We start from the raw sequence: 24677 nt of genomic DNA, 5'->3' as shown, positions 1-24677 counted from the left end.
TAATTTTTGTAATATTACATAATATTCTATTTAACTTACTAAATTTTCAAATCCTGATGTAATTAAACTATATTTTCTGCTAATATAAATGACACGTTAGTGAATAATGTTTAGACATGTGACTCTTTGCTTTCAGGGAATTACCTGGCATAAGTTAATTATAGAGGAGATTACTTTGTTAAAAATTCTAATCAACATGTAACACAATGGCTGGCTTGTGGATTTACCACAAATGTAAAGATTAACCGCAAGTGTAAGCTCTTAATTCTCTAGGTTTTTGCTTCTAGCAGTTCATAAGTTCACAAATTTTACTGCAATCTCAGTAATGCTGTATTTCTTCATTAGTGGCTACAAGAGTTGCCTTTATCTTGCTTCTATTTACATTTGCTTCATTACTATTAAGAATTAATGGTTTTAAAGTATCCGCTTATTATAGAGATTTCTTTTTACAGTAATTGTTGACAGCACAGTAGAGGACCATTAAGATTAATTCTAAATCTGGTTGACTATGCATGGATATCTTCTAATCTTAGATATGGCCATGACAAAGAAAAGATCATTTGTCCTAGATTAAATCCCCAGGCAACCCTATAAATAAAATGATAGCTAATGTGGACAACTCCTAAGAAGGAGAGTTATAACAGATAACTTTTAAAATAAACTAATAAACTTCCAACTCATGCCAAGAAGATATTGAAAATTAAAAATAAATGCTATGAGCAAGGCTTTATTGTAAGGTTATTGACATTATGATGAGAGCTAAGAAAATATGCCAAGGAGCCATGAGCAGTGTGATCGAATAAATAGCAACTGAAATTAATAGTGCAAAGATTAAAGTTACATGAAGAAGCAAAACAAAGAGACAATAAAAAGAAGGTTAAAAGGGTATAAAGATAACAGCATGGAAAGAATAATAAAATCCCAAGATATGGCTTTCAACTTGAATTTAGAAAGTTATTTTTTAGAGTACTCTCTCTCACTATCAATAAAAGAAGAGGTCTTTCACCTCTTAGTTTGATTTATTCCCAAGTATTTTATTGAACTTATTGTGAAAGGAATAGTTTTCCTGATTTCTTTCTCAGCAGAATAATTATTGAAGTATAGGCAAGCACTTGATTTATATATGTTGGTCTTGTATCTTGCTAATTTGTTGAATTTGTTTATTATCTTTAGAAGTCTTCTGGTGGAGTTTTTCAAGTCTTCTAAATATGGGATCATGTCATCAGTAAAAAGAGATAATTTGACTTCTTTTCCTATTTGTATCCTGTTTGCTATGTTATGTACATATATGAATATACCACAGTGAATTTCATCTTTATGTGTGTCCATAAAACACTGATTTAAACAAATTTTAAATAAGTAAAAAGAAGATTAGTAAAGTGGAGGAAAGGGGAGAGAGGTGGATAGGAAAAGAGTAAACACTGGAAACACAAGTGGAACAAATTATATTTTTGTATGATTTTGTCAAATTTAACACCAGTATTGTGTATAAGTATAATGCATTGATAAAAAAGAATTGCGATGATAGGCAAATTCTACCTTTTAAAAAAGAGCATTCAAGGAGGGACTTCAAATAGCACAATGACTCTCAACTAACCAGAATAGTTTTCAAATATTTCAATCTGTTTTACTTTATAACTTGAGGTCTATGAATGTCTGATAACCTACTTTTTGGGAAAGGAGGTCCTTGGTCTTTTAGGCTGGGTGACTTACAAATGATGGAAATTTATTTTTCACAGTTTTAGAAGTTCAAGATCAAGGTACCAGCAGATTTGGTGTTTGGGAAGGACTGGCATCTTCTGGTTGTGTCCTCACATGGCAGAAGGAGCAAGGCAGCCTTCTGGGGCCACTCTAATCCCATTATGAGGACTCTGCTCATATCCTAATCATCTCATAACATCCCACCTCCTAATACTATCACACTGGGCATTGGATTTAAACATGAATTTTGGAGAAACATATATAGTCTATCTATAGCAGCTTCTATACTTTTTACAAAATTTTAAAAGCATCTATACCCAAAGAAAGTAGGAAAAGGGGGAGGAAAAGTCATTGATATAATTTCACGAATAAGGAGGAAAACTTGAACCAAGGGTTTTACCATAGAGTATTATAATTGTGAAATTATTAAAAAAAAAAAAGGAGAATCCTCAGACTTCATCCAGTGCACCAGCATCTTTTCCATTTCTCTCTGGGGCAGGACACAGCAGCTTCTGACTGACATATGCACCAGAGACTCTCCTGACTGAACATGATTGACACAACTCTACCTTACCATTTCACTGAATCTATTTTCAAAAAAGGTACTGTTAACTTCACTGCTCCATCTGACAGACTGCTTTCAATGATCATCCTAATCTGACAGTCCTGGCCACACCTGCATTAAATTCTGTCCTAATTATCCTCATTCTTTCTCAGTCTATGTCCTTTATCCAGTTCCTTCCATTTCACCTTGAAAGAGTTTTCACTTTATTGGCCATTTCTCCCTGTCTCTTTTGGTTTTCCTAAAACATAAAAACAAACAAACAAACAAAAACTGTTATCTATCCTTGTCATGTTTATAAGCATTTAATGTCCAAAATAAAGCAAGAAACTCAGTTTTATGCAAGAAGAAGCTACCAGTTCTTAAACATGGCACACATCCTATCCCATGTTCTACTTTCTCTCTTGCAACATTCCTTCTGCTTAGCCTCTTGCACTCTGTAGATTCAGTCATCTTTATATACTGACGTGATTTTTTTCACCATCTTAAACACGGTGAGGAAAACAGGGAAGAGTGCATAAAATCTAGTGACTGAATATTCAGTTAATGTGTTCAGCTGCATATACCATAACAAATTATTCAAAACTGCCAATATTAAACCACTTTGGAATTTTAAATCAGCAAATTCATATGGGTCACCTGATATAAGTATATTTTGGGGCAAGTACTATAAAAGTTAAAACATTGTTTATGGGTTCTTAGTAGTTTCTTATCAAGAAAGAATTGATCTAATACCAGATAATACCAGTCTTCTACATCCACCCCCACTTCTTTTTTTTTTCAGTACTGAGTATTGAAATGAGGACCTCATACACATTACGCAAATGTTCTGCCACTGAGCTATCCTGCCACTTTAATTTTTACATTTTGCTACTTGCAAGAACGTAGAGTAAATGAGTTCTCATTGATAAAAACAAAGACAAAATTTCCTAAAATAACACCTGATAATACATATGGGTTGAAGTTTTTTAAAGTTCTTCCTTTATGTCAAAGGAGGAAGGGGAATCATGGTTTCTGACTAGTTAAATGTTCATATCAATCTGTGACATTTAGGGAAAAATTCTCATTCACAAACATCATAAAAAAATGAGCACTTTGTTTGTTTGTGTTTTGGTACCAGGGATTGAACTCAGGGGCACTTAACCACTGAGTCACATCTCCAGCCCTTTTTCATACTTTATTTAGAGACAGAGTCTCACTGAGTTGCTTAGCACTTCACCTTTGCTGAGGCCAGTTTTGAACTTGAGATCCTCCTGCCTCAGCCTCCAGAGCTGCTGGGATTGCAGATGTCTGCCACCATGCCCAGCACACAATGAGCACTTTGAAAGCTCTAAAAACTCTCTTCTATATGAAAGCAGCAAGGATACTGACCAAAAGCAAACAAACAAAAATCTCAAGACCATATAAGTTGGCAAGCCAACTCTTCCTTCCACCATGAAGCATAAGGAATATCAAGTGCTCAGATGTCAGACAAACTTACAGCAAAATAAGCAAGTGTCTGTTACTCTATGCCCAGTCCTTTCTGGCTGGTCACCCCTGTAACACCACACTAAAAAGCTGGGAAAATCTACAAGAGTGGTTGCTTAAAGTTTCTGACTTAAAATAATTTTGAGTTGCAGTGCTGAAAAAAAAAAAAAAAGCCCAGGATAATAACACCTTACTTTACATTTACATATAAAGTTGAATTTATGCTTGAAAATAATTATTTGAAGTCATACTTAGTGACTCTCATTTGTAGGTGAGCGACTAGGCTCAAAGAGATTATTTGTGGAGGGCGGAGGGCGGATTATATGATTTACAAATTATTCAATTGAGGTCATTGATTTGGATATTATTTTTGTTCCTTCAGCCACATTTCTTTTGAGCAGCAAATGAAGGCTCCTCACATTATTGATGTTCATAATCTGTTTAACTATGACTCAATTCCAGGAAGGAAAAAAGTCAATTTCATTAGGTGGCAGGCCACTGAAAATTCACCTGATTTACCTTCTACTGCTGCCTGCTTCAGTATTCTAATGCAAAGGGTCTTACTGCAGGGTTGGGGAGGAGAAGTAGAAGGGGATTAACCTTCTAAACTTAACCTTTGAATAACCAATAGTAAACAATAGACACAAAGATCTGCAGCAAGAAAATATATCCAAGACTGATCTTGAAAATAAATTTTAGTTGGGCATGGTGATGCATGCCAGTAATCCCATTGACTTGGGAGGCTGAGGCAGGAGAATCACAACTTTAAAGCCAGTCTTGGCAATTTAGTGAGGTCCTAAGCAGCTTAGCATGACCCTGTCTCAAAATGAAGAAAACATAATAACAAGGGCTGGGGTTGTGGCTCAGTGGTTAAGCATCCCCAGGTTCAATCCCCAGTACCAAAAAAAAAAAAAAAAAAAAAAAAAAAAACAAGAAAGAAAAGAAAATTTCAAGGTTTCAGGAGAACACAGAGCTATCATTTTGAAGTACTAAGTAGTCAAAAATAAAGGTGCATGTGTGCTTGTCAGTTAGAAAACTAATTTTCAAGATTTTAGGAAAAGGAGTCTTTGGGCTTCCTATTTCCTATTAGTGGCCTGATGTTCAAGCTAGTGTTAGCTTTGGTTTTATCATATTATCTACAACATATGGTAATACTTAAATAAAGGTAGGGTGGTGTCCTTGATCCTACTAATAAAATGGGGCTGTCTTTTCTCAGACTTTGTGGCACCACTTCTGTACAGCTTTAAACCTTGTGATTCGGGACAGGAACTTTTATTGGCGCCTACCAGAACAATCTGTGTTTGAATCAATTTCCTGGCTTGCATTATAAACTTTGTGGATTTCTACACAAGCAATTTGGGAAAAGCAAGCTCTAATTAAATCACTTGACTGAAGAATTTGTGCAGGTTTAAAAGGAAATGTCCTTCCCCCACTGAAAAGCTACTAGCTGTCATAAGCTTCCAGCCTAACAGATTTTATCTTGGGTCTAGGAGGCATGTCATACCTGGATAGCACATACCTCAGCAGGATGTATGCTCTGGCTTCTTTTCCACACTGGAGTTTTGTTTAAGATCACTGTGATACATATTGGAGAATAAAATAAGGCACAAACTACCACTATCTTAACAAACCTGTTCTTATATTTTCTTTCTGTTTTTGTGTAGATGCAAAAATAATTTCAGAGTTGTAGAGGAGATATAGCAATTTGATTCAAGGGTCACAGTGAATATACTGAGGATCTATTCAGGGAGGATTCTCTTTGGAAATGCCTCTTGTTTCATCAGAATACTGGAATTGATTACAGAATATTTAAGATTTCCTGTATCTTTTGTCCTGTTTAGATGACATTTGAAATATGCTTTTACTTCTTTGTAATAGGTCTTTAAGAAAAGATTTCTAAGCATAGCATCGCATAGTCAGAAGATCTGGAAGACTAGAGAATGTTGTAATGGAGGATTTTAACTTTTTATTATATTTTTGAGAATATGGTCACCACATTAAATTTCCATCATAAACATAAATATGTATTAATGTCATCATATTTTCCAGGATTTAAGTATTGTCATAACTAATCATTATGGTTGCAGTTACTACTTAAAATGTTTATAAAATGAAAGGAAATAAAGTTTATTAATTTGAAATATTATTAGTGAGAATACATATTTAAAATAAAGTTGCTTGCTGAATTGATATCTTCTGCCATTTTGTATAAGGATGCTGTCACATTTTTATGCACTTCAATATGCTTATTTAAATGAGTAACCACTCATTTTATCTTATGTTTTAAATATATGTATATCTGTATGTATTTGTATATATTTTATTCTCTGTTGTATTGGATCTTTGAGGCAATATTAAAAATTAAATTGTAAATGTTATATTTTTAATATCTTGCAACATAACTTTATAAGAATCTTAAAAACTCTTGCAAAAAATATCTGAAAAAAATATCTTATCAATTCTGCTTAAATGTTGAGAGATTAATAGAGCCCTACAATGCCTCAACTTCTAAAGCCTGGAAAGTGGTAATGGAAATGACCTCTTTCTAGTTAAGGAAAGTTTCTCTCTCTCTCTCCCCCCCCCCCCCCCCCCCCGCTCTCTTTGTGTGTGGTTTGTTAGTGAATATCCAAGTAGTAACCATTCAATGTGCACGATGACCTCATTCTGTGGTGCAATTTTCCTCTGTACTATGAAGCTGCTTGACTACAACTTTGAATAAAAATATTTGGTCAAAAATTGCTGCTTCTCTGAAAAAACAATTCATAGGAAAAAGTGCTTTGTTCTGTCTGACTAAAAGAAACATTCCCATGGTTTTATTTACTCAGCATTAATTATGAATTAAAAAGATTGTCAGTGTGCTATTACAAAGAACTAATAATTATTGAAAGTAGTATCAAATTATTACACAAAATAAATTATGTTAATATTGAAAAGAAACTTTATCCTACTTTACATTTTTACTTGACAGAAATGTATATGTTTGTATTATACAACATAATGCTGCTTAGTAATAAGTATACACTTGGGGAAGGCTATGTTGAACTTAATAATTAACATATCTATTACCTCACCTACTAAATGTTTTTGTAGAAACAATTTATAATTTACTTTTTTAGTGATTTTTGAGACTACAATTTACTGTTTTCAACTATAGTCTCCATGTTGTACAATACATCTCTTGAACTTATTCCTACTGTATAACTGAAATTTTGTACCTTTTGACCAACCTGAAAACCATAGTACTGCTTTGCCATCTGCTCCCTGTGAGGCTCTAGCAAGGATAGGAGTTCTAAGGGCACTAGGAGAGATTTCCTGCTTCCTCCCTGCCCTGTTTCCTGTGCTTCCTGCTGCTGTGAGAATCCCCCAGCAACATATCTCTCCCAGAGAGGTTCCTACCTGCAGAAGTAGCTGAATGCAGCCTTCTGTTCTTCCAGAACCAGCATCTGGTGGGCTCTTTTCAGAAGTTTGGGTTCCACCAGAGTAAGCCTTCTCCCAAGCTTTTGAGTTTTAGTAATTTCAGCCTCTTGTCGTTCTCTCCCCCACCTTTTGGGCAACTGCTGCTTCCTGCAGTTGTGACCTCCACAATTTGTTAGTGCTCTTTTCTTACATTTCCACTTAGGTATTTCACAATTTCTTTTTAATTTAAACATCTGTATTTTTATTTATTCATTTATTTTTTAATAACTGATAATGAATGTTTTAAAGTAGTTGAGTTAGGCATCTGCAATGGTGACTTTAACTTCCACTCCAATGTGATGGAAGTTATGTGTTTCACAGTCTCAGAAAGACTATGAGTCAATGAGTTGCTTTTTGGTTCTCACCTGGAACCAATCCCATGTCTTACAACTTTCACCAAAAGGTGTTCTGCTTGTAGCAGTTTTCAAAGTCTGGGTAGATAGGTGAATGGGGTCCTTTCAGTTTGAGGATCATTTCTTTTGTGCTGCTGATCTAGTCAGTACTCACCTTCTCCAGAGATTTCATGTTGGGGTTGGTAAGGGTGATTCTAATTCTGTGGCTTGCCATCTCTTGTTTCGTGGGTGTCCTTTTAGTATTTTTAAAAGCCATGACTATGGTGGCACGGTCACACCTACAACAGTGTCACTCTCAGAAAGAAAAGCTAAAATTTAATTTTTAATTGACACTTCATTATTGTACCAATTTATAAGTCATACTATAATGTTTTGGTACATTCTGTAACAACTATATCAAATCAATAAATAAACTAAAGTTTAGGTTTTCTTTTGGAGGGCAACACTGCTATGGGTGCAGCAGAGCTCTCTTCTGCCCACTCCTGCCCCTGACTCCCTGCTGCTCTGTCTCCCCAAAGAACAAGTCCACCAGGAAGCTATGCCACCATATTCATGGCTTTTTATACCTCATTTACCTGGTGATGAAGATTCTGGCCTGTAAAAGTGCTCCTTCATTTGCTTTTGCACAACACTAAGAACTTGTCTTTTTTAGGTTATCTTGTATTAAGACAATTTCAGAAATCTTTTCTGATTAATTAAAAATCCCCATCCTTGCCCATTGTTTTTTCTTGTTAGCATTTCCTATGGGAGTCACCTGTGAGAATTTCACTATTTTAACTGTGTTGTATTTACTTATGAGGTGACTGACTGTACATTCTAGAGACTCAAAAAATATTTTGGGTCAGATTGGAAGCCCATTAAAGTCAACACCTAAGCAGGGGGAATTTATGGTTCTTACGGTTTCAACTTTATATGTAGATAAAAATGTGACAAGCAATGTTGAGTTATCTTTCATATCATGGAAGCTTAGAGCTAAAAAGCTCCATAAGGATCTTTCTGTCTGAGACTTATATAGTTAGGGGATGGTTAGGCATCTGTCCAGGCTGTGTACCAGAAATGTATCTCCTTCCAAGACCATGGGTTCTTCTATTTCCAGATATGATTAGAGCTTTTTCTGTGCAATGGAAGACCAACAAAATTTCCTAACTTTGATGCAGGAATAGTTAGGTATCATTAACACTTGTCTTTCTCTTGGCCTAGTCATCTGTCAAACATTTATTTGTTGGCTTTCATTTAAATAAGAGGATCACTGATGGGTTATGTTACATTTGTCTAGATATCATTATTTATTTATTTTTTTCTGTGCTGGACCTGCTTGTTATATTTCTTGACAAATCAGATAAATACTACAGGAACTTTTCAATTTCCTTTGCAGGTAAAATGTAAATTCTGATATTTGGCTATCCTTGAGTAAGCCCCAATTCAAATGTGATTTTTTCAAAGGCAAATAAAAACACTGTTCTTAGGAGTAACATAATATCTAGGTACAGTCATCTTGGGAGTTCCTTGGCCTAAAACAAAAGCCAGTGTACTTTCCTGTGGTTATTTATTTCAGAATGGAAGTTTCCCACGGTATTATTGAAGGCATTCTTCACTTTTCTTTGCTACTTCTGAGTGAGAGCCTGCTCAGCCCTGGGCCCTTCGGTCACCACACAGAGGCCATTGTCTCCACCCAAAGTTTCCTGGGATGGGCTGCAATATGCAGGCCCAATGCAGTTATTAAATGCCAGTGACATGCAAAATATACAAATAGAAACCGAAGAAGAAGTTACCAATAATGTTTGAATGTTCATTAGTATAATTCTGAATAAGTTCGGGTCAAAAAAAAAAAAGACATTTGAATGGAAATTAAAAAAAAAAACATTTTGAAGTAAATACAATTTAAAATCATATCTATCACATTTGTGGGATGTTATCTAATACTCTGCTTGAGGAACATGTGTAGCATCCAATGCATAAGCTAGAAAGAACAGACACAGAAATTGTATGTTCTAAGTATCTATAACAAGAAGTTATAAGAATAGTATAAATTAAATTCAATAAAAATAGAAGAGCTGAAAATGTGTCCCAGCAACTCTAATTCCAGAGACTTTGGAAACTAAGGTAGGAAAATTGGAGATTTGAGGCCATTCTGGGAATGTTAGGGAGATTGTTATGGTTTAGATATTAGGTGTCCCCTAAAAGCTCATGTGATTAGAGCTTTTTCTGTGCAATGGAAGTTCAGAAATGAAATGATTGGTTATGAGAGCATTAACCTAATTAGTGCATTAATCCATCAATAGAGATTCATTGGGTAATAACTGTGGGCAGGTAGGGTATGGCATGAGGAGGTGGGTCATTTGGTGGTATGCCTTCAGGGTATATATTTTGTCCCCAGTGAGCTGAGCTTATTTTCTCTCTCAGCTTACTGATTGCCGTGTCCTGAGCTGTTTTCTTCCTCTGTACCCTTTTGTCAGGATATTTTGCTTCATGTCAGGCCCAGAGCAATGTAGTCAGCCCTCTATGGACTGAGACCTCTGAAACCATGAGCCTCAAAACAAACTTTTCCTCCTCTAATTATTCTTGTCAGGTCTTTTGGTCACAGCAATGAAAAAGCTGACTGAAATAGAGACTCCATCTCAAAATAAAAAAGAAAGGACTAGAGAGATAACTCAGTTGGTAGAGTGACCTTCAGTTCAATCTCCAGGACCAAAATAAATAAGTAATAAAATAAAATAAAACATAAAAAGAAGAAAATGATCAAAAAAGACGTTAGAAATGAACAAAATCCAAAAAAAAAAGGAATTGTCAAAGAGTTACTTTAAAAGACCAGAACCCTTTTCAGGGTTGATAAAGGAGAAAGGGACAGGACCTTTGATGGTTAATTTTATGTGTCAACTTGACTAGGACAAGTAATCCAGATTTGGCCAAATACCATTCTATATGTGAAGGTATTGTTAGAGGAAATTAGTATTTAATCAATGAAATTTGAGAAGAGCATAGTATCCTCTGTTATGTGGGTGAGCCTTAACCAGTTAAATATCTTAAGATAGAAAGACTAAGTTTCCCTGCAAAGTAGAAATTCTGTCTCCAGATGGTGTTCAGACTCAAGTGGTGATGTCAGCTCTTTCCTTGACTTCAATCTGCTCACTTACCCTGTGGATTTCAGACTTGCTAGCCCTAAAGTTGTGTGAGTCAGTTCCCAAGTAAATCAACCTTCCATTTTCTCTGTCTCTATTTCTTTATGTGTTGAGTGTGGTGTGTGTTTGTATATACATACATACACAAAAATTTCCTTCTTTTCTATTTATAAAATAAATAGCTTTATTTACACTTATATTTTACCCACACACTCTCTCTTCATTCTGTGTCTCTGCAGAACCCTGATTAATGCAAGACCAAAATTACCAATTTTAGAAATTCTTCCAAATTTGAATTATTCCAGATATATAAGGAAGCTATATCACAAATCACATACAGTTCTTTTGGAGTATAGATAGAGAAGAAACTCATTTTGACATTTATTTTAAGAGACTTGAAAACATTAATAAAAACAATATGACTACAACATTATAAGAAAACATCTGTTTTCTAATTGTAGATCAAAAAATCCTAAACAAAATATTACTGCATCAAATGTGGCTACATATAAAAATTGCCACATAACCCCAGTAATCCAGGTTTATCAGAAGTATGCAAAATTTGCTTTATAATGAAAACAATTCAATGTTGGAATTAGGATAGACAGATCAACAGAACAAAATTGACAGTCTAAAAGTAAGTCCTCACATTTACAGTCAACTAATTTAGAAGGAACTTGAACCCCTTCCTCACACCATAAACAAAAATTGACTCAAAATGGATTACAGTTTCAAACATAAAAATGAAAACTATAAAACCCTCAGGAGAAAATATAGGAACAAATATTCCTGAACTTTGATTAGGCAAAATCTTCATAAGTGTGAGAAAACATAAAGAGCATGGGTTAAAAAAGAAAGAAAGAAAGAAAAAAGAAAAACTTGATAAATTGGTCATTGTCAAGTGAATAATTTGTATTTCAAAGACAAGTGCTGGGAAATCACAAACCATAATGAAAGAACCTACTTACAAATCACATATCTGGCAAGGGACTTATACATAGAATATACAAAGAACACTGACAATTCAACAATAAAAAGACAACTCCCTTTTGGAATTAAACACATATCTTTAAAAACAAGTAAAACAAAAGAATAACCCTCTCTTTAAAGCTGTTGACAAATAAACCCGAGGGTTAATGGTATTCTTTTCTATTGTAAGGCCACGTGGTCCAGCCCATGAATTGGATTATCATGCAGGTTCTAACTGAATTCACCCCAAAATTGAAAATGTTAAGTTATTTGAGGGGCTGTATTTCAATTCAATCTTGCAAAAAATTGAATACTAGAATAATATGCCAGCCAGTTCTGACATGAAATAAAGACAATGATTACACTCGTGTAAAATCAAAATTATATTACATATGATCAGCCTAAAATTATATCTCACATATAGAACTTTTAAAATAGGTGATCTGATTCATTATTTATTGAGTATTACTAAAAGGTATGTACATAAGATTAACTTGCTCAATTCTAGCTATGAAAAGATAATTTAGATGTTATGATCACATATTACAAAGAAGAAAATAATGTTGAGATAAGTAAGAAATTTGTGAAAGAACACTTAGTAGACTTTGTAGCCAAGTCCATGATTAAGCCATAGCTCCTGAGGCATCAAAGCCATTTGCATGGCTTCTCAGTGGACAAATTTTAGGGCATTTGTCTGACTGCTAGTGCCATGTGCAATGAAAAAGAGCATCTACAAAATACAGCATCCCTTTCATGTTCAAAACACTAGAAAAACTAGGGATAATAGGAACACATCTCAATATTGTAAAGGATATCTAAGTCTAAGGACAGCACCATTTCAAATGGAGAAAAATTGAAAGCATTCTCTCTATAAATTGGAACAAGATAGGAATGCCCTCTTTCACCATTTCTATTTAACGTAGTCCTTGAAATTATAGCCAGAGCAATTAGACAGACGAAAAAAATAAAGGGATACATATAGGAAAAGAAGAGCTCAAACTATCACTATTTGCCAACAACAGGATTTTATACTTAGAGGATCTGAAAAATTCCTTCAGAAAAGTTCAAGAGCTAGTAAATGAATTCAGCAAAGTAGCAGGATATAAAATCAACACCCATAAATCAAAGGCAATTCTGTACATCAGTAATGAATCCTCTGAAAGAGAAACTAGGAAATTTATAATAACCTCAAAAAATACTGGGAATCAACTTATCAAAAGAGATGAAAGACCTCTACAATGAAAACTACAGAACACTAAAGGAATAAATTAAAGAAGAACTTGAAGATGCAAAGATCTACCTTGTTCTTGGGTAGGCAGAATCAATATTGTCAAAATGACCATACTACCAACAGCACTATACAGATTTAATACAATTCCAATCTAAATCCCAATGACATTCCTCATAGAAATAGAAAAGCAATCATGAAATTAATCTGGAAGTATAAGAGACCCAGAATAGCCAAAGAAATTCTTAGCAAGAAGAGTGAAACAGGCAGCATTATAATACCAGACCTTTATCTAAACTACAGAGCAATAGTAACAAAAAAGAGCATGGTATTGGCACCAAAATAGAATCATAGGCCAATGGTAAAGAATAGAGGACAACAAAGACAAACCCACATAAATACAGTTATAGTAGACAAAAGTGCCCAAAACATATATTGAAGAAAAGATAGCATCTTCAACAAATGGTGCTGGGAAAACTGGAAATACATATGTAGCAAAAGGAAATTAAACCCCTATCTCTTGCCATGCACAAAATTCAACTCAAATTAATCAAGAACCTAGGAATTAGACTAGAGACCCTGTGCCTAATAGAAGAAAAAGTAGGCCCAAATTCTTCATCATGTTGGGTTAGGCCCCTACCTTAATAAAACCCCTGATGCATAAGAAATAAAATCAAAGAATCAATAAATGGGATGGACTCAAACTGAAAAGCTTCTTCTCAAACAATCAGTGAGGTGAATAGAGAACCTATAAAATGGAAGCAAATTTTACTACACACACAACAGATAGAGCACTAATCTCCATAATATATAAAGAACTCAAAAAACTTAACTCTAAAAAAATAAATAACCCAATCAATAAATGGGCTAAGGAACTGAACTGACACTTCTCAGAAGAAGATATAAAATCAACCAACATATGTAAGAAAAAAAAATGTTCAACATCTCTAGAAATTAGAGATATGCAAATCAAAACTACTCTAAAATTTCATCTCACTCCAGTCAGAATGGCAACTATTAAGAATACAAACAACAATATGTGTTGGTGAGGATGTGGGGAAAAAGGCACACTCATACATTGCTGATGGGACAGTAAATTGGTGCAATCAATTTGGAAAGCAGTATAGAGATTTCTTAGAAAACTTGAAATGGAACCACCAGCTATCCTCCTCCTTGGTTTATATCCTTTGGGTATAAAACCTAAATGACTTTAAAACAGCATAATATAATAATGCAGCAACATTAATGTTTATAGCAGCACAATTCACAATAGCTAAACTGTGGAACCAACCTTGGTGTCCTTCAATAGATGAATGGATAAAGAAACTGTGGTATATATACACAATGGAATATTACTCAGCATTAAGAGAAAATAAAATGGTATTTGCAGATAAATGGATTGAGTTCATGCTTTGAATAGTGGTAACTCACATTTAGGTAGAGGAGTCTGGAAGCTACAGAATTGATGCTGTTTAAATAAAAAATAGAGAAGTCACAGGTGGCAGTGCTCAACGAAAAATAGCCTTAATTAAATGAGAAGTGAACCAGTAGTTTGAGAACCATCAGTGGCTTAGACATATATGTCCAATATCCAAGGTCATAAGGGAAGGTTCCCAGGACAGTGAGATTCTATGCTGTGGGTGATGGTTTGGAACAATATCAGAGCCAAAGACTGGGGCATTTGGGTGTGGGTTATTGGATTATTGAGGTGATTCTGACAAATTCATCCTGGCCCAGCAGGATAATGCTTGGTCTTGCAGCTCAAGGCCAAGAAAAATAAAGACAGTGGGGCTAGTGAAGAATTTGGAGTTGGGGTCAGGGCTATTCCAAGTTATTTTAAGGGGTCACATTCTCTGTATGACAAAGACCACCTGCTAATTCCTCATCAGTGAGATCCTTCTTTTGCCTGGACTGCCTCATACACTAAGACAATGGGTTGAAGTTCTTCACATTATAGTTGAGCTGGTTTAGAGAAAGCAAAGCTTTGTGGCACCAACCTTTCAACAATACCTTCCCTGACACATTGTTCTCCCACTGAGTTTCATCATCACGTGGGTCATGCTTTCTTGGTGGCCTGTACCATATTTATCATGATTTATTTTTGAGCCTGAGTCCTTCCTCAGAGCAATGGACATGCCTAATCTATCTTGTTTTCTTAAGGTCAACCACAAAGACAAATAACATGAATTCAGTAAAAGTCGGTGATTGAAATGAGGTGATTTTTCAATTCACAGATTGCTTTAGTTTTTGGTTGGTAGTAAGGAAGCATGGATCATTGCTATTTATTGAGTACTGTATTTATTTATAAATTGCAATAAGCTTGTGGGCCTGTGCCTTGAGATGTACCCAGTTCTGGCTTATTGGTTTTTCTGAAGTGGCTAAGATTTTATGATCAAAATGTGCAGAATTTCAAGTAATTATGAGTTACTTGAAAACTCAATAAATTTTATTGTCCATTTCTCTAATTTGTGGCTCCTTTATTTTGGTGGAGTTTTGGTACATACTGTTTCTCTAATTTTTAGGGATTTATTTGTGGAAGTTTAATGTTTGGGGTGGTCTATTCTCTTGTTCCTAGATATTCCTTTGGGAGAATATGGAGCAGAAATATGTAAAAACAACTTCACATTTGGGTTGAGAGTTATGAAATGTTGTAGGAATCCTCAGACTCAAAGTTTTAGAACATTTTGTTTTCCTACAAATAAAGTCAAGAAGGCATTTTCCTCTATTACCACACAATTACAGAAAAGGTAAAAATGGATGGCTTGAGAATGTAGAAAGAATATATGCATTTAATAATAAGTTTAACACTTCCATTTTTACAGGACTGTTTTGATTCAAAACGTCTGAGGGGGAAGTAAATATAAGTCTGTCACTTATTAGGTGAATAACTGACAATATTAGATAATTAGATAATGTCTTGAGTCCCAGTTCCTTCTTTCACATATAAATAGATATTGTAAAATTAAATTATGAATCTAGACCTAGAATAACAACACAATAATTAAGGAGAAAAATAAAATAGGAAGACTGACACTACCTAACTTTAAGACTTTATAAAGCTATGGTAATCAACATAGGGTGATGTTGGTGGAAAAGGAGACAGATCAGTGGAACAGAATTGAGAGCCCAGAAGTAGATCCACATAAATATTGCCAATAGATCTTTGACAAAGATGATATAATAGAGAAAAGATAGTCAGTTTAACTAATGATACCATTTTAAATAACTGGATATTCACACACACACACACATGCATACATAAAAATATGAATATAGACCTTATATCCTCAAAAAGGTTTATCAAATTGTATCATATATCTAAATGAAAAAAACTAAATCATGAAATTCCTATAGTCTAAGCAATCTTTGATTTGCTAATGGCTTTTTAGAACCAACCCCTAAGGCATGGTCCAGGAAAGAAGTGATAAATTGTATTTCAGAATAAAAAAATTCTGCTTTGTGAAGAACACTATACAGAGAATAAGGTGAGCGACACAGACTGTGAGACAGTATTTACAAAAGATATATTTGATAGAGGACTGTCAAGATAATAATAAACCAAGCTACAACCAGGATAAAATATCGATAGAACATACATCTGATGTATAGCCAAAATATCTTTAAATGTTCTTACAATTTAATATTAAGGAAATAGCATCCCCCCCAAATGGGGCTCAAAAAATTATATGGACAGATATCTTAGCAAGAAGGCATACTAATGACAATTAAACATGTCAAAAGACACTCAACATCCCATATCATTATGAAATGATAAATTATAATGATAAACCATTGCCTATCTATTAAAACAGTGAAAACACAAATAACTGAAAACACCAGATGCTGGTGAGATTGTGAAGCAATCAGAATTATCAATATTTATTGCTGGTGGGACTAGAAAAGAGTATAGCCAGTTTGAAGACCAGTCAGCTCGTTTGTTATAAAACTAAACCTACTCTTACCATGCAACCCAGTTGTGGTGTTCCCCGGAACACTGGAAAGTATATCCATGCAAAAATCTGCACAATGATGTTTATAGCAGTTTTATTCATAATTACTTATACTTGAAACTGACCACATTTCCCTTTAGTAACTGAGTGGATAAACAAACTGTAGAACATTCACACGATGGAGTGATATTCAGACCCTTAAGTCTATCTTACCAAGTGAAAAAAGCCAATCTGAAAGCACATACACTGCATAATTCCAGATAATGAAACATTGGAAAAGGAATAACTAGGGAGACAGGTGTGTGAGTGCTGGTTTCTAGGGTCTAAGGCATAGAAAAGGATGAATAGGCAGAGCACAGAGGAATTTTAGTACAGTGAAATCATTTTGCATGATACTGTAGTAGTGTCACAAATGCTGTGATTTTTATCAAATCTATAAATCAACTGGGAACTGATGAACATCTCAGTACTGAATCTTTAAAACCATGACTCACATTTATACCTTCATTATGCAGGCTTTATTTGGTCTTTCGCAATAAATTTTACTTTTCTGTGTTGCGAACTTTATATTTCTTAATGGGCATTTCTGTTTCTCCAGTATAAATTCCTAGACATTTGGTATTTTTTGAAGCTCTTGTAAATGGTGTTTCTAAATCTTATTTTTATTTTCTTGATAATATTTAGAAATAAGTAGATTTCTTTTTGTATTGTCCTTATATCCAGTCTGACTATCCATTCATTAATTTTGCTTTTTTATGAAAACATTGGGTTTTTCTCCTTTCAAATGTTTATAATTTTTTAGTTTGTTTGCTCTGTTTCATTTCTGATTTCTTTTGATAGCTTTCGCTTGTGAGTTTTGAACTCTAAATGATGAGTTCCATTTTGAAGTGCCTATAGTTCTGAGTGTCTCTCCTCGTGCAGTTTTCCTAGTGGTTGCCAAGGCATTACGTCACATATGTACATCACATCACAGTCTCTGTTTGAACAGCTCAGTTAAGCATGAGAATCTTACCTCCCTTCATCCTCCCTCCTTTATACTAAAAATCCCCTCTACAACCTTTGAAAACATTAGGCAGTGTGTTATTATTTCTGTTGCTGCCATTAAATATGGTTTTAAACTTTTAAAGAAAATTACTTGTACTTACCCACTTTTTGCTTTTTCTGCTGTTCTTTCTTCTTGATGTTTTTTTCCTTGATCACTTCCTTTCCGTTTCGAGAATTTCCTTTAGCCATTCTGTTAGGACAGGTCTGCTGTCCACAAGGCTTTAGTTTTTCTTCACTTGACAAGGTCTTGATTTCTCCTTCATTCCTGAAGAAGAGATAGCCATACTTTTGTGGACAGAGGATTCCAGGATGATGGTTTTTTTTTCTCAGAGTGTAAGAAAGTTGGGGTGCTTCCTCTGGCCCTATGGTTTCTGATGAGAAAACCAAGATAAGTTTCCCTCCTTTCTTTATATCTTCTATTATTTTTCTGAAGCTTTCATTTGTTTTAGTCATATTTGTAATTTTACTTGAAGCATCCTTACAATAGCTGCTTTTAAATGCTTGCAGACACATTAACAATTTCGCCATCTCAGTTTTATCATCTGTGGATTGTCTTTTCTCACTCAAGTTGTGATTTTCTTGGTCCTTGATCTGAGGTTTTTTTTTTTTTTCCTCTCATTGAAAACTGGATAATTTGAATACCAAATTATGAGGTGATAAACTTTTTCACATATTCTGTTTTATCAGGACTCCTCTATCACACCAGTGGGGAACTAGGGATAGCACCTCATCACTGCCAGGTGGGGACAGAAGCCCAGGCTCCTCTCTGGCCTATGGTGACATAGTGGGAAAGGGCTCCTCCTCGCTCTGAGGATGCAAGCTCTTGTTCCTCAGTGAGCCTCTGCAGACATCACCCTGAGTAGAAGGGGAAGGGAGCCTTGTTAACCTTCCCATGTGGTCTCCACTGACATAGGAAGTGGGGTGGCCCTGTGACTATTGGGCACTGGGAAGGTTATGGTTATATAATTTCCCTCTGAAGCCATTCTGGGAGACAAAGACAGCACCCTAGTTACTGCTGGGAGGGAGGGGAAATTGTTCCTTGTGTGGTCTGCATTGGCACCATGAGCATGGAGGGTATTGCTTCCAACTGGCAAAAATGAAAATTCCAGATCCTTGCTTGGCCTTCTCTGGCACCTCACGATGGGATGTGCACTGAGGTTTCAAATTCAGCATCCCTGCTGGCTTTTGTTGATCATGGTGCCATGGGGCCATGATTTATACAGTGTTTGTGGGGATCAAGCCACCTTGTCTAAAGGCTTTCAATCTTCTAGGTTGCCCTTTTCTTGGTGATTTGTTAGGGAAAAAAAAGTGATCTTTCGTTGGGACTTCTGTTGTTTGTGTTTGTTGGTGTTCCCAAATTCTTAACTTCTATGGCTTTAAGTCTGAGACCTATGAGGCAAAAGGAAAACTCAGGGAACGCACCACCATGTCACTACTGAGACTTGCCCTCACTGGCCAGTCGGCTTTCTTTTTTCTTTGCAGAGGTTTCTTAGGAGTATTTTAAGTATATAATAACATCTAGGGATTTTCATTGCAAATGTGTCTACTCCATTTTTCCAGAAGTAAATGTCAATAAAATACATTTTACTACGTATTTTTGTCTTCAGTTAATATACTGTCTGTACCCTGTACAACTGGGTTGATAGAAATACCACTGTGGGTGGGTGAGAGAAGGTGTATGTTAAAGGGCTAGTGTGCATCCATAGGAGGGGCAGGGGAGGGGTGCTTTTGATGACCTGTGTATGTGTGAGAGGTGATCTATGCAAGTTATATGGGGAAGCTTTGTGGAAATTGGAGGCTCTCTGTGTGAGGGTCTGAGTGTAGGGTAGGTCTATGTTGGGGTGTCCAGTATACAGTCATGGGCTGCATGTGTGGAGGTATGTGATATAAGGAATTGTGTGTGTGAGTTTGTGTGTGTGTGTATGTTTGTGTGTAAAGTGTAGCTGTATGGGAGGATTCTGTGAATGAGAGAATCAGTTCCCTCACATATTATTAGTGGGACATCAATTAGTACAATCACTCTGGAAGGGTGCATGGAGACAGTGTGAGGGTGTTTGTGGAGTGTGCAGGCAGTGAGGGTGAATGGGTGTATCTCAGCATAAAGACAGAAGGCTCAGGAGGATGGAAGCAGGTGGCAGAGAAAGGAGGAGCCTGAGAATTTTTGCATCTGTTTAGTGAGCCAACATGATAGAGAATAGTGTTTGGGTCTGGGTACTGGCTTTGTGAGAATGTTTCAAAACATGTGCACTTGTGTGCAAACGTGGATACAGAAAGAGCTGATAGTGTGCATATATGTGAGTTTAAAAGCCATCCCAAAAGTACATGAGAAGACTTTAGGATAGGAGAGGGAGAGAAAGGAGGACCAAGAGGAGAGAATGTGAGACAGAGTGGGGTGGAGAGTTTAGAGTTTGTGCCTGAGAGGTAGCAATGATGAGTAGGTCCTTGTGTCTCAAGACAGGATAGGATGAATGTCCTACATGTGTATGCATGAATGCATGTTTGGACTGCAGCACTGACTCCAGTGAGTGTGAGGTTACTGGTTATGTGGTATGTGGGTGTGGTGTGGCTTGCCTGAATGTGGTGATAATAGAATGAGGATGTACATATAAGCATATACTATATTAGAGCAGCTCACAGGGACTTCGAGTTATTCCCATTGACTTTTCACTGTGATAGTTGGGCATATGGGGCAACTGGTGGATAGGAGAGCTGCACTTATTTCGCAAGAATATATGCTGAGCTCTTGGCCAAAATGGTAGGTCTCTTTATATGTGGACTGTCTCCTTCTTCGCCATCTTCACTGTTACCATGTTTGCTTATATTTTCAAAGAATAAAAGTAGACACATGCAGAGAAAAATCTCATCTTGTTGTTCTAAATACTTGTGCTAAAATAACATCAATCAACACTTAGTAATTCCAATGGTTACAAATATAAAATAGAAAAAAATTAAAACCACAAACACCAGGCTATGCCTCTGGACTGAATTTTGTTTCTCTTTCAGTTCTGTGGAGTTAAAAATAACATAAAATAACTTGGTTTTTTGTACCATTTTTTTTTCTATAGTAGCAGACTACATTTGTGACTGAGCCAGATGGAGCAGTCTGAGAGTCCTTGTGTCATGCCCCTCAGGGAGGAAGCACCACAACTTTAGACACCTGGACCTAAACCACCCAGGAGCCCATTAGTGGCCCTGGCGATCCATCCTTCTTCTTCGTGCTGGTCTCTTATCTCCATCAGGGTAGATCAAAACTTTCCTTCTTAGGTCAAGTCTTCAAACCCTTCTTTTCTATTTAATGCATGGGTGAAGTCCGGGTTTCTTGGCTCACATAGAAAAATCAGGGCCTTTCAGTGATTATCAGTTCCCTCAAATCCTCACTCCCCTTCACTCATGCACACATTTTCTTCTGCATTCTTTCTCATTGCCTTCTCTCCTCAGTCCCAGAAATAAAGGGCATCCCTTTCCTGACAAGACAATCCTGAGAGTGTGCTGGCCCCAGTCCTTCCTGACCTGTCTGCCTCAGCTTCCTGCCTCCTGCAATCTTTCCCCAGCTTCGTCCTTTTAAGAATAAGCCCACATCTCCCTGTTTCACAGGATCCTGTCTGCATTCTCCATCTCTGCTGTTCCTGTCTCCTTCTACACCGCCCAGTTCTGTGCCTCCCTATGTGGGTGCATCTGTTCCCACCACAGTCCTCTCCTCACTCCGTGGCTTCAATACCACCCAACACTTACAGGTGTCCTTCCCCTTTATGTCTGACAGGCACTCTAGGAACATGCCTCCTCAATCAAGGAAAAGAGAACACAAGACATGGAAACAATGAATGTCTTATGCTGTTCAGCAGCATCACCTCAAGGTGCACCAGCCACTGGGCAGTAAGGGGAAGGCTACCCCAGGCTGAGGGACTATAGTCTAAGCTGGACATTTCCAAATTCTCTTGTGGACTTTTTAAAAAAATAAATAGAAGTCTATTGTCCCATCCCTGCTAAAGAACAGACCTACTTTTAACTCACGTGTTACTTTAGGACACTGTTTCCAAACCCCAGGGATGTGTGGCAATGGCAGAAGACATTTATGAGTATTGTAATGGATGGGAGTTGGGGTGGAAAAGGCAATGGAACCTAGAGGGCAGAAGCCAGGGATGCTGCTGACCCTGTAGTACATAGGACAGTCCCCAGTTGAGCCTGAGGTTGAGAATCTTGGATTTAGAAAAATAATAAAAACAAGCTTATCTTGAAGGGAGGAAAAAGAAAACAAATAGAGGGAAAGTAAAGTGGAAAAGGAGGGATGGGGCAAAAGAGAAATTCCATTTGGATATGGAGATCCTTGAGGGCAGAGTTGGGGAACAAGATCTCTGCAACGTAATCCTGAAGCAGGCTGCAAGGAAAGCCCTTGGAGCAAACAGAGGAGGGATCAGGAAAATGGGTCTGACAGTGGACCAGGACTGCTGCTGCCACCACTGGTATTAACCAACTCTTGGAACCGCAAAGTCCTTCACCAAAGAGTGATAAACTCCTCACCGGTGGTTTTGAGGCTCTGACATGGTGATCAAAGGAAAAGTCTTTGTTAAAATTGAGAGCGCCAAGCATCTAGTTGTCAACTTTAGATAGCAAGCAATGTGGACAAGCTGAAAACAAATACAGAAAAACAGCAAAGAAGAATCATCACTTCTGCGATTAGGAGAGAGGTGAGCGTAGAAAGGAATGGGAATGGGGAAAGAAGGGAAAAGTTAGGCAATTACCAGGATCAAAGAGGGCAGAGACTGGCCAGGGTGAGAGCAGAGGTGAGGGAAAAGGTGGGAGAGGCAGGGTGGTTTAGCCGAGGGAGGAAAGGTGACGAGAACAAGAGGGGTCTGGTATCAGTAGAGAGAGAGGGAGAGGGGAGGCCAGTAGACATAAGGAGGGGATGGTACATGTGGGTCAGGAAGTCAGAGGCTCTTAAAAAGGAACTGCAAATATGCATGAGCAAGAAGATGTGTTGGCTGATTTAGAAAGAGGGAGACGTCATTGAAGGGAATGCTCAAGTATTCAGAGGAGATGGACAAAGATGGCATTGAAACAGGAGCTGGGAAAAGGGGCAGGTGGGCAGCTGGTTGAGTGGGAGAACAGGGGCTGTGAATAAGAAAGGATGTGGGTGGCTGGCTGGCAGGGAAAAGGGAGTGAGCTCAGATTTCCTGGCAGGGAAGACATACTTCCCAGAGGATGAGTTGACTAAATCAAGTCATTAGCAGCTATGGTGCAAGTACAAAAAGATAGCATGCTTTTTTTTTTTTTTTTTTTTAATTGGGCTTCACAAATCCATGAGTGCTGAATTGGGCCACATCTTTCCATGTATCATGAGATGGAGAGTCCTTTATTTTAATCTTTCCAGTTACATCCATTAGGGTGGAAATTCCAAACAAAGAAGTTTTCTCCATGCTATTTTTTTCTTTTAAAGAAGATCATCTGATTACAAAGTTTTGCATTTTCTCAAAACCAACAAAAAGAAATATTTTAAATTCATCAACTGGGTTTCAGGGTTGGACTTTGGAGAGATTTCTATATCAGATGGTTTTGCAGTGTGTCTTTACCAGCACATCTAGCAATTCTAGGTTCCAGGAAAATAGGAATATGTCATGACTTTTGGGGATACAGTAAGTGAAATAGTCCCAGTTCAGATGTTTCTTTCTAGAAAACTGGAGGAACTGAAAGGGGGCAGAGGTCAGAGATGAAGAGTGCACTAGAAAGAGAAGTGCTCAGAGAACCATCAGTGTGTTTCCCATTTAATGGTGTTTTGTGTAGAGCATCTTCTCATACACTTGTATATCTGGTGGCCATTGACATCTTCTTTGTAGAGATATCTATCAAGATTTTGTCCATTTTTAATTGGGTTCTTATTCTTTTGTAATTATTGTTGTTTTGCTACTGAACTGCAGGACTTTTATAGTGTAGTTTGGAAGTTAATTCTTTTTTTTTATTGGTTATTCAAAACATTACAAAGCTCTTGACATATCATATTTCATACATTAGATTCAAGTGGGTTATGAATTTTTTATCAGACATGTTTACAAACACTTTGTACAACCTCTCTGTTTGATTTTCTTTTTTTTTTTTTTTTTTGGCTTTTTAGTTTGATACAGTCCCATTTTTCTATTTTGCATTTATTTTATGTTTTCAGTGTTTGGAAAATGAAATTATTGCAAAGACCAAACTCATGAAGATTTTATTTTCTATTTTCCTCTACAAGTGGTACAGTTTCTGGTTTTCTCTTTTATTCCTGAGTCCATTTTGAATTGATTTTTGTGTATTTGTTAGCTATAGATCAAACTTCATCCTTTTACATCTAGACATCAAATTTCCAAGCACCAGTTGTTACTCAATTTTTTCCTTACTGTTTATTCTTGTCACACTTGTCAAAGAACAGTTAACCATCTCATATATGCACGGATTTATTGCTGGGCTCTGTATTCTGTTCCATTGGTTTACATGTCTGATTTATACCAGCACCCTACTATTTCAATTACTATCTCTTGGCAATATATTTTGAAATGTTGAAATGTGATATTTCCAGTTTTGTTCTTTCACAAAATTGTTTTGGCTATTCAGGGTCTTTAGTGAATTTTTCTATAAATTTGAAGATTCCTATGAATTTTAGATTGCCATGAATTTTAATATTTTTCTTCTATTTCTGCAAAAAAAATCCCTTTGTGGTGTTGATATGGATTGCATATAATATGCACCAGGGGTAATACAGATCAAAACCATAATGAGATACTATCTTATACCTGTTAGGAGAGTTTTATAGATAAAAGAAGATAAGTGTTAGTATTGAAGTGGAACTTGAATTTATGC

At 36.4% G+C, this 24677-nt stretch overlaps 1 pseudogene; it reads right to left on the bottom strand.

The window, feature by feature from the left end:
- Nucleotides 1-7443: 7443 nt before the first annotated feature.
- LOC114095203 (small ribosomal subunit protein uS10 pseudogene) lies at nt 7444-7795 on the bottom strand (annotated as a pseudogene).
- Nucleotides 7796-24677: the final 16882 nt, after the last annotated feature.

The sequence above is a fragment of the Marmota flaviventris genome, chromosome 1 (assembly GCF_047511675.1).
Source record: "Marmota flaviventris isolate mMarFla1 chromosome 1, mMarFla1.hap1, whole genome shotgun sequence".
NCBI classification, from domain to species: Eukaryota; Metazoa; Chordata; class Mammalia; order Rodentia; family Sciuridae; genus Marmota; species Marmota flaviventris.
Note: the sequence above shows the minus strand (reverse complement) of the source record. Positions and strands in the feature narration are given on the sequence as shown.